The 9,811-nt window shown below is 45.7% G+C and overlaps 1 pseudogene; it reads right to left on the reverse strand.

The window, feature by feature from the left end:
* Positions 1 to 8,557: 8,557 nt before the first annotated feature.
* The window catches only part of LOC110316192, a 3,014-nt pseudogene continuing 1,760 nt past the window's right edge, over positions 8,558 to 9,811 (reverse strand).

Raw genomic sequence — 9,811 nt, forward strand, 5'->3', positions numbered from 1 at the left:
ACTATCATCTCCCACTCCTCCTCCTCCCTCTTCTCTTTCCCCTCCCCTCCCCCCTCTTTCCTTACAGGTCTTTTGCATGTATATGCAAATGAATATGTGTATTGGTTTCTGGTGGTACGTTTTAGGCACTTCTGTGTGTGCGAATGTGTGCATCTTGGTACTTTTTTGTTTGCTCTTTTGGTAATTTGCTTGATTCAACATATTCATGGGGTTTTTTTTGCTTTTATTTAATCTTATTTTTTATTACCTTGTAGATGTCTATTTGTATCCTAACGAGAGAAAAGAGTATAGATTTGGGTGGGTAGGGAGTCAGAGAGGATATGGGAGGAGTTGGGGGAGGGGAACCATAATCAGAATATATTGTATGAAAAAATACTTTAATTAAAAGTGTACTTAAGGAAAATCAACTTATATCTCACTTTACTTCTGCTTCTGACAGATTTCTATTTGGTTCTTTTATGTACAGAATTTGTATAAAGACCAGAGTGCTCGGCCAGGCCATAAGCCACGGTAGACTAAGCCAACCCAGGGCAAGAGTCTGGATGCGAGCGCTGGGTCTCTGAACCAGTGGTGCTGGCCTGTGCTCCCCAACTCCAGGACTAACTAGACACTCAGTGTCTGCTGGTTCCTGGCTGGCAGGGGGCCCTTGACCACTGTGGTAATTTCCAGACCTCAGCCCTCTCAATCACAAGGCGCCCTGCCATCTCTGAAAGCCAGCTTGAAGACATCATAATGATGCCTTCCCTAACCCTTCTCCAGCCCCTTGAAAAATGTCATGCAGCATTGGTCAGTTTGTCCCTCCAACAAGCAAGTAGGTCCCACCTGCCAACTGTGGGCACTCCTCCATGGCCTCAGTAGCCAGCCACTCATGTGCACCTGTTCAACAGGATGGAACCCGCGTCCCACAGGACTGTAGTCTACAATAAAAAGAGGTATTCATGATTCAATATGGCGCAGCGACCTTCAGGAAGAGCCAATCCTGCCCACACCTTGAGTTGGAAGTTCAGCTGCAGAGATGCGGAAGGTGAATGTCTTGTTAAGTCACCAGGACAAAATGCCAGCTGAGCGGATGAGCTGCTTGTGGTTGGTGGAGAAGACCTGGCCTTCCGGGAAGACCTTGTAACAAAGTTATTATTCTAAGCCAGTGGCTCACAAAGGGAGATCCCTGGCTAATAGTGCCTACACAGTGAGATAAATGGACACTAGATACAACTGACCTCTCATTGCCCTTCCCCTCAAGCCTCTTCCCTCCCACTTCAGAGGATGCTCTGAGAAATGTTCACAGGAAGGTAAGGCCAACCTAGGCAAGACCCTACACTACCAGGAGTGGTCACTAGGTGGCACCAGCACCCCTGAGCGAGCCACAGGTTCTCTTCAAGGCTGGATTCTAGTAAAGGGAGTAGGGGAGTGTAATTTTAAGTCTAGAGTTATTGTTCTGGTAGAACTTCCAGGCACTGGCTGTGAGTGTTGGGCCCTAACTGTAACACATTTCAATGGTAAATTGTGCAGTGTTCCAAATGTAAAATACACCCAGAGTTTGTATCAAGAGTGATACAAAAAGAACAGTCTCTTATCTATCTTGATGTTGATCACACTGGGTTGTGATTTTCTGGTGCAGCCGGGCTTGCTCTTCCCATGGAGGATCCTTCATCTCATTGGCATCTGCTCCTGACATGCCAACGTGCAGGTGCTCTCAGCAGAGCGGCGGATAGTGTTTGCCTGGGGGAGGTGATATCTCCAAGGTGGCGTTCCATTTCCACGAGGATCTCTGTAGACTGGCCCCTGACCTGCAGACTCACTGGTGATGGCATCCTATGGTTGCTCATCTGACTATTTCACTGCCAAATAAACAAGTCCTACTCAGACCAGTGGCTAAGAGCATGTCCTGATCCAGATAAACAAATCCCACACAGACCAGTGGCTAAGAGCATGTCCTGATCTTCCAGAAGGCAGAGTTCGGGTCCCATGGCTCAAAACCTCCTGTAACTCAAGCCCAAGGGCATCTGACAGCCACCTATACACACATGGCACACACTCCATGCCAACACACGGCCTCACTCATCCTTGCCTCGGTGCCACTACAACAGTGCCTTGCTGTGCTGCTCTTGTTCCTTGGAGAACATGCCCTTGGCATGCCAGTAGCAGGCTGTGTGTGACCTAACATCCTTGCGACCAGCTGGTGAAACCTCTTGGAGAGTAACAAACCACTGGCTTCCAGCCTAAAAATGTCGCCAGACACTATTGAAGTCTACAGTGCTTTTCTGTAAACCTACCTGTCTGATATTCCTGCTGATACATTGGGAAAGTGTCTGGTCATGACTTTCTTCCTTCTGGAACCCTAAATCTTCTACTGGAACATGGTATTTGGGGCAATCTGTGTTCCAGGGGGCATGGTCATCTATATTTTGCTCCAGAACAAACAAGCAAGGGCTGTGCTTTGCATCAACACCTTTAATATAAGAACTGTATTAATTTCCAGAGAAGAAAATGAAAACAGATGCTTCAAGGATGCATGTCCATGAAAAAAAAGAAAAGCTTTGAAAATTGCATGAGACAGAAGGAAGCAAGGAAGGAAGGAAAGAAGGACAGAAGAAAGGAAGGAAGGAAGGAAGGACAGAAGAAAGGAAGGAAGGAAGGAAGGAAGGAAGGAAGGAAGGAAGGAAGGAAGGAAGGAAGGAAAACTTGACAGTGTGGAAGTGAACTCAGAGTTACCAGGCGGAGGCAGAAGGAGCCAAGTGTGTACCCTTCCCCATCATTCTCTCCCAGGGGCTGGGGTGTGCCTAGTGGCCCACAGCTGACCTAAAGCTCACCATTACCTTCTGAACCAATGCAGTTTCCTTTACTACTAAGGCTTGAGAGAAGCCAACACTGCAGCGTCAAGACCAGCATGGTAGCTGAGATGGGGCACTGCATTTCTTAGGGAGATCCAAACAAACATCTATTCACCTTAGACAAGGCCCCTCTAATACACTAACAGAGTCCACCCAAAGATAACTTGATGGAGCAATGAGTTCACTGCCCTTACCTAAAGGAGCATAAGTGAGGTGTTACAATGGGGAGATCCCCAAACAGTTTTATCACCAAAGCCCCCCACCCCCATTATGGTTGACAACTTCATAGAAGTTGTATTATGGAGTCCCTCTTTCTTTCTTTCTTTCTTTCTTTCTTTCTTTCTTTCTTTCTTTCTTTCTTTCTTTCATTATTTAAGACCTTTATTAACAGGTGCTTGCAGTTTGTTGACTTTTTTGAAAAAAATCAAGTTGTAAACTTTATTACAAATTAAAAATGAAGTTCTTAAAAATCTCACCTTGACCAGATATGAAACAATTTAAAAACCATTAAAGGTGTATTGAGAAAAAACAGGCCTTTTTTTTTCTTAAAAAACACGTTTGTCATTACATCTTTAGGTAAAAATAATAATAAAAAAAACCCATGCTGCATAGATAATGCAGATAGTTCTAATGTTATCTGGTCAGTGGGCAAAAAGCAAGCACTTAAGGTCTTCAGCTCCAATCCTTGTTCATTTCTTATTGCTGGAATTTCATATTCATTTCTTCTTGTTGGATGACCAAACCAGATGATGGTAGAGATGGTAAGCCGGCATTTACTCAGCCCTGCCCTGCTCAGCCTCTGGAGCGGACGAATTCCCACTTTCAGTGAACCTTCTACGTCCTATATACTCTAGCATCTCCCAAGACCACTTGCAGCTGCAGGAAGGCAGGAGGGTATGGCAGGAATCCCTGGATGAAGACCCAGCAACCTCTTCTTTTACAATGGAGTGCTAAGTGCTCATCCCTACAGACCTAATTATGGCTGCATTGGTCTGATCCTTTGCCACGCCTACTTCAGTGGTGACTCGAAACAGGTCTGAAAACCTGAACGAGTCCTGAGAAAAAGTGTCTCAAGGAGACTCAATCTCCTGGAGTCCTGGCATTTCCAATAATCTATGTACACGAACCCTATCCGCATGTTAGTATGGTGTAAAGATTGAATTTTTTACCATGGGTGAAGTTTCCACCAGTGTTCCAAAGTCCTAAAAGATTCCTTAAGGCCAGGAGCTCAGGAATTCAGTGAGAAGGTTACCTAGTCATTAACATTCTAATTCACTTCTAGTAAAGACAGGTGATAAGAATTAAGCATTACAAAGAACAGAGCCAAGCTCTGGGCAAAGCTTAGTGTAGTGTACTTTAGGAATCTTCATTTCATCCAAGTTACGTTCATATGCAAGTATTTACCAAGGGCTAGGAAATAGGGGGGTTGTGGTATTGCATTAGCAGAACCCCCCCCCCCAAAAAAAACAGGTCTTCTGCTAGGCCCAAAGGAACAGCATAATGGAGGAATTACTGGGGACCCCTGTCAGTGGGGTTTAACTATTGACTAGCCTTGCACATGGATTCCTCTTCAAGCTGCCTGGTCCCACCCCCTGGTCTTTTCATGTATTCAATCCTTTGTCTTGTGTCATTGTAACAATTGATGTATCCTGCCCCTTTTCTTGCTTGTTCTGTATTAATAATGTGATGCTCATTTTAATCAACACATTCAGTTTTACACCCTCTCTCGTGTGAACTGTCTGTCACTCGATTGCCGAATCCCCGCTCACCTGCAACCAAGAGACCCAGTTCCATGCTGATCGGGGACCCAAGTGAGGTCCGTCTGTGGCAATCCTTTAGGTGCCATGGCTACTGAATCTAGGTTAACTCTACTCCAAGGGTCATCATGTTATACCTTAAAGAAAGAGCCACACCCCAACAGGTATAAACCTGTACTTCTTAGTGGAGGGAAGCAGGAAGCTGCTGAGGCAAAAGGATTGAAAGTACCAAACTGGTCTGGACTCCACAGTGAGTTCAAGACCACCTTGGGCTATATGTCAAGATCCTGTCTCAAATAAAGCCAACACCAACAATAAAAAACAAACAAACAAGCCGGGCGTGGTGGCGCACACCTTTAATCCCAGCACTTGGGAGGCAGAGGCAGGCGGATTTCTGAGTTCGAGGCCAGCCTGGTCTACAGAGTGAGTTCCAGGACAGCCAGGGCTACACAGAGAAACCCTGTCTCGAAAAACCAAAAAAACAAACAAACAAACAAACAAACAAACAAACAACAAAGTGCCTGGGAACTGGGCACTGAGGTTCACACCTGTAGCCCCGCTACTTGGGCAGCTGAGGCAGAGCGCTCATTTGAGCCCAGCCAATGATTAGACCCTCCTGGGTTGGACAGCTCTGACCTATGACGGTGAAGGTGTGTGGTAGTCCTCCTCCCACTTACCTTCCTTATGGAGGTGGCGTTCCTTCCAGATAGACACTGTCATAGAGAAGAAGATTGGAGATCAGGTCGTATAGTGGTGCTCAGCAGCTTAGAGTGTTCTGTACTCCACTGTCCAGTCAGTGATGTCTTTCATCTAGTGGACCTCAGAACTCTGTAGGGGAAGTACCATGGATACAGGCAACATGAGGTAAGATGAGATTAATGGCTTTCCTTCTTTCTCAGCTGGAACCAGCACTGGACACTGCTGGAACGACATGGAGGTGGTATAAGTCACTTTCCTGTTGCTGTGATAAAACCCTATGACCAAACACAAATTATGGAAGACAGTATTTATTTTGGTTTACAGGTCCAAAGGGATGAGAGTCCACAGGATAGGGAGGCATGGCAGCAAGCTAAGAATTCATACCTTCAAATGAAGAGAGAACAAAACACGCACTCTCAAAGCCTGCTTTCAGTGACGCACTTCCTCCAGCAAGGCCACAGCACCTAAACCACCCCACCCCAAACACCAACAACTGGGCACCAAACATTCAAACCACCACAAGGATAACCTGAATTCTTCCTGGAAAAGCAAATAGGACCAACCCTGAGACAGCTGTCGAAAGGCCCCTGTTTCTCTCCTTCTGAGCACTATGTGCAGTCCCAGAGACCACCAGTCACACTGGATTCTGGAAGTGTTGTCTGTGAACTGCCAAGTTTACATATGGCACCTCATGTGATCCACCGAGGCCCTGAGGCAAGGGAATGAAGCTGCCTGTGTTTCCCTTCTCTGCCCTGTGGGCCTAGGGTGACAGGCCAGGTCAGGGGAGGGTGCATATCTGTTGCTGTGATAAAATACCCTGATCAAAAGAGGGAGAAGGGGCTTGCTCACTGCTCACATTTCCAGATTATGGTCTGTGAGGGTGGGAAGTCAAAGGAGCAGGAACTTGAAGCAGCTGGTCACCTGCAGTTAGTAGCAGAAGGCATGACTGCACACATGCTGCTGCTCTCTTATTATAGGAGAGCCTTTCCTCTTTATACAGTCCAAGGCCCAACCCCAGGGAATGGCACTTCCAAGTTTAGGCTAGGTCCTAGGTCTCCCACATTAGTTAAGGTGACCCAGATAATCTCTTACAGACAAGCTCAGGGGCCAATCTGACATAGCTGGCCTCTCCGATTGATGGGGGAACTCTTTGTCAGTTCTCCAATCTGGGTGCCTTGTAGAAACCTCTAACTAGCCTACACTGAGGTCAGCGCCTTGCTGAAATGGCCAGACACACTCAGTGGAGACACCGAAAACTTGGGCGTGTGTGGGAGCACGTACTCAGGCTCTCCTCTATTGTCCCACCAAGTAAACAGTAACTCGGGGTTTAGATACCATCAGTATTTACCCCTCGAGCTGATATAACCTGGTGTTTGCTCCTGTGGTCCACTGAACGGCTTTCTCACTGCCAACTGCTACCCACATAGCCCGAGCGTGGAGGCCAGCGAAAAGCAGCAGGTCACAGCCCCTCGCAGAGTAGAGGTCAGTGCGACTGCCTTTGCTCTTTGGCCTCATGGTTCCTTGGTGGTTCTGAAGGTCCTGCCACCTGTCAGTGTCATTCACTGGCCTCTAGGTGCATGTGAGAAGCACAGAGTGTGTGTAGGTGCCGCCTAAGCTTACTAATGGCCGAAATTGGAGGAAACAGCTTTCTAGTTCAATGGAGTAAATAACAAACTGACTCTACATGGACACACACACACACACACACACACACACATACACACACACACACAGCATTTTATAATAGGAACACACTCTGAGGAATGTGTTCTTGGATGTGACCATCCAAATGTACACTTACACAAGGCTAGGTGGAACAGTACATTCACTCCACAGTCTCTTGATGCATGCTGGAGTATGGTAAACGTGAGATGTATGAGGCTGCTTTGGTGACCTTATGTACTATTTTATTATATACTAACACACACATATATAGTTTTATGTATTTTCAATATAAAGAGAAGAAGCACCCTGTAAAATAACAACAAAACAAGCGTCTTCAGTAAAGACAGTGGTCCCTCTCTGTCACCCAGTGTCACTGCTGAGTACAGGGCTCCGTTCTATAATGTGGACTGGACGATATATGATTAGCAGCACAATAGGATGCATCCTACAGCATTCCAGACACACTAGGCATGCACTGGACTAGGACATGATGGCTGCCACTAGAGGATGGGCAATTTTCAGCTCCATTACTGTGGTCTATTCGTGGTCCATATTGGCTGGGCACAAGCTAAAGTTATCAGTTGAGGAAATGCCTCCATGATATTGAGATGTAAGGCTTTTTTTCTTTTTTTCTTTTCATTTTTTTTTAATTCAACAGTAGAACACTTGGCATGTATTTACTAGGCCCTGGGTTCCAATTCTAGTATAGAGGAGAGAAAAGAACTTTCCTATTTCCTTGCTATATTTTATTTATTGTTTTGATTTTTAGATAGTATTATATAATCCAGGAAGGCCCTGAACTCTGTAGTTTCAAGTGACTGAACTCTTTAGTTTTGGAGACAAGGTTCCTCTGTGTAGCCCTGGCTATCCCATATCTTGCTCTGTAGATCACACTAGCCTTAACCACAGATCTGCCTGTCTCTGCCTCCTGGTGCTGGGATTAAAGGTGTGTGCCACCATGTCCACTTTGGATGAGTGAATTCTGGATTTTCCTGCTTCTACCTCCCAAGTGTTGGGATTACAGGTGTGTGTAACCTACCGAGCTAGACTTTTAGTTACAAGGCCCACTGGGTAGTTCTGGCTGGCCTTGAATGAGAGCTCATCCTGGGTCCCTAATTTTTAGTGCTGGGACTGAAGGCAAGTGCCACTGTGCTCAGCCTCTGTTTTGTTTCTAATATTATAGTAAAAATGTTTTTGGTATGTGGTTTCTCTCTCTTAAACACAGACATCCCCAAAATATATTTACTTAGAAAAGCAGATTCAGCACCACAAATGCAAAAATAGGTTGGACTGAGCTGAGATTTCCTGATAGCCTACTCCGAACTCTAAGGAAGAAAAAAGAAAAAAAGACTACTGCGCTACTGCGCCATCCATCCATTCACATAACCAGGTATCTGATGTAGGCTGGGCAAGCACATTCAGAACAGTCCCAAGTCAACATGGGAAGACAAGGTAGAGAAACCTAAGATTTCTCAGGAATGGTTCTAAGCTCTAGCCTACCTGGTTCGTGCTTTTCTGTGGGTTTCTCAGTATGAGTCCAAACCTCTTAGAAAGCACCTTCAAACACAAGTTATGGCCATAAGTCTGGAAAGCTCTATTCAAGAACTACGTAAATAATGGCTCAAGAAAATTGACCAGATCCCCTTGTGTCCCACATTTGCAGTAAGTTGAAGCCAAGGTGGTTTTCTTCTTCTTAGCAGATGGTCACTCAAATATGTCTCATACCCTGCTGTCTTTTGATTTAAAAGTTTTGTGTTCTGGGTACTCTCTTGGCCCCATGCAGAGTCAAAAGAAGTTGAATCTTGATTCACAAGGTGGGTGTACTTGGTGTGACCAGACCATCCAAAATTCTTGACCTGCACAGCTTTAGGAAGAATGGTTTTGTTGAAATGGTCCTCAAGAGTAGGTGCATTAAAACCTCTCTGGTAGACGTCTTCATCCTCGCCCACGAAGAAGCCACCTCGGTGATAATACTTGTGTAGAAACTTGTACTTGCCTTTAACAGCTTCGTTGGTAATGACTTTGCCATTTGCCCAAAGTTCAGCCCACCTTTCTTCCTCAGTCAGGTTTCTCATGCATTCAATTTCTGCTTTCTCCTTTTCCAGAGCTTCTCGGTCTTCTCTCTCCCGCTTGATTCTTTTGAGCTCATGGACTTTCCACACTTCGTACTCCTCATCGTCATTTTCATCATCAGTATTGAGCACATCCAGGGTTGCAGGGGACCGCTTGTTCTCCTCTAGCTTTTTCTTGGTCTCTTCTACAATCTTGAAGGTGTACTTGCTCCGCTCCTCAGCCACGTGTTTTGCTTCTTGTTCCAGTTCCTTCTGTTTCAATGCTTCAGCTTCCTGTTCTTGAACTGCCACCCGATCCTTCTTTCGAATGATGACAGGCTTAAGTCAAGGCTCCATTTCATCCTCACTGTCTGTGTACTCCTCAGACTCTGACTCAGACTCCTCCCCAGAGCACCCTTCATCTTCCACCTCCCTGACTTCCATCTCTTCATTTTTCCTCTCCTGTGCTCGCTGACGCGTCATGCCACAGCGCTGCTCGATTTCTTCATCGACAATCTTTTCCCACCGCTATCTTCTCGTTCCGGGCGCCAAGCATCCCCTTCTACTTCTGAGTCGTTTTCTCCTACTACTTCAGGTTCCACGATCTTTCTGTGTCGAGCCAATCTCTTCCACATCTTCACTAATGCGGTTCTGTAACCGCCTAAGTCGGGCGTCACTGGATGAATCCTCCTCCTGTTCCTCAGGTCCTGCTTCCTGTTCCTTAACTTTCTTTCTTTCTTTCTTTCTTTCTTTCTTTCTTTCTTTCTTTCTTTCTTTCTTTCTTTCTTTCTTTCTTTCTTTCTTTCTT

Source organism: Mus pahari, chromosome 2, assembly GCF_900095145.1.
Source record: "Mus pahari chromosome 2, PAHARI_EIJ_v1.1, whole genome shotgun sequence".
Classification (NCBI taxonomy): Eukaryota; Metazoa; Chordata; class Mammalia; order Rodentia; family Muridae; genus Mus; species Mus pahari.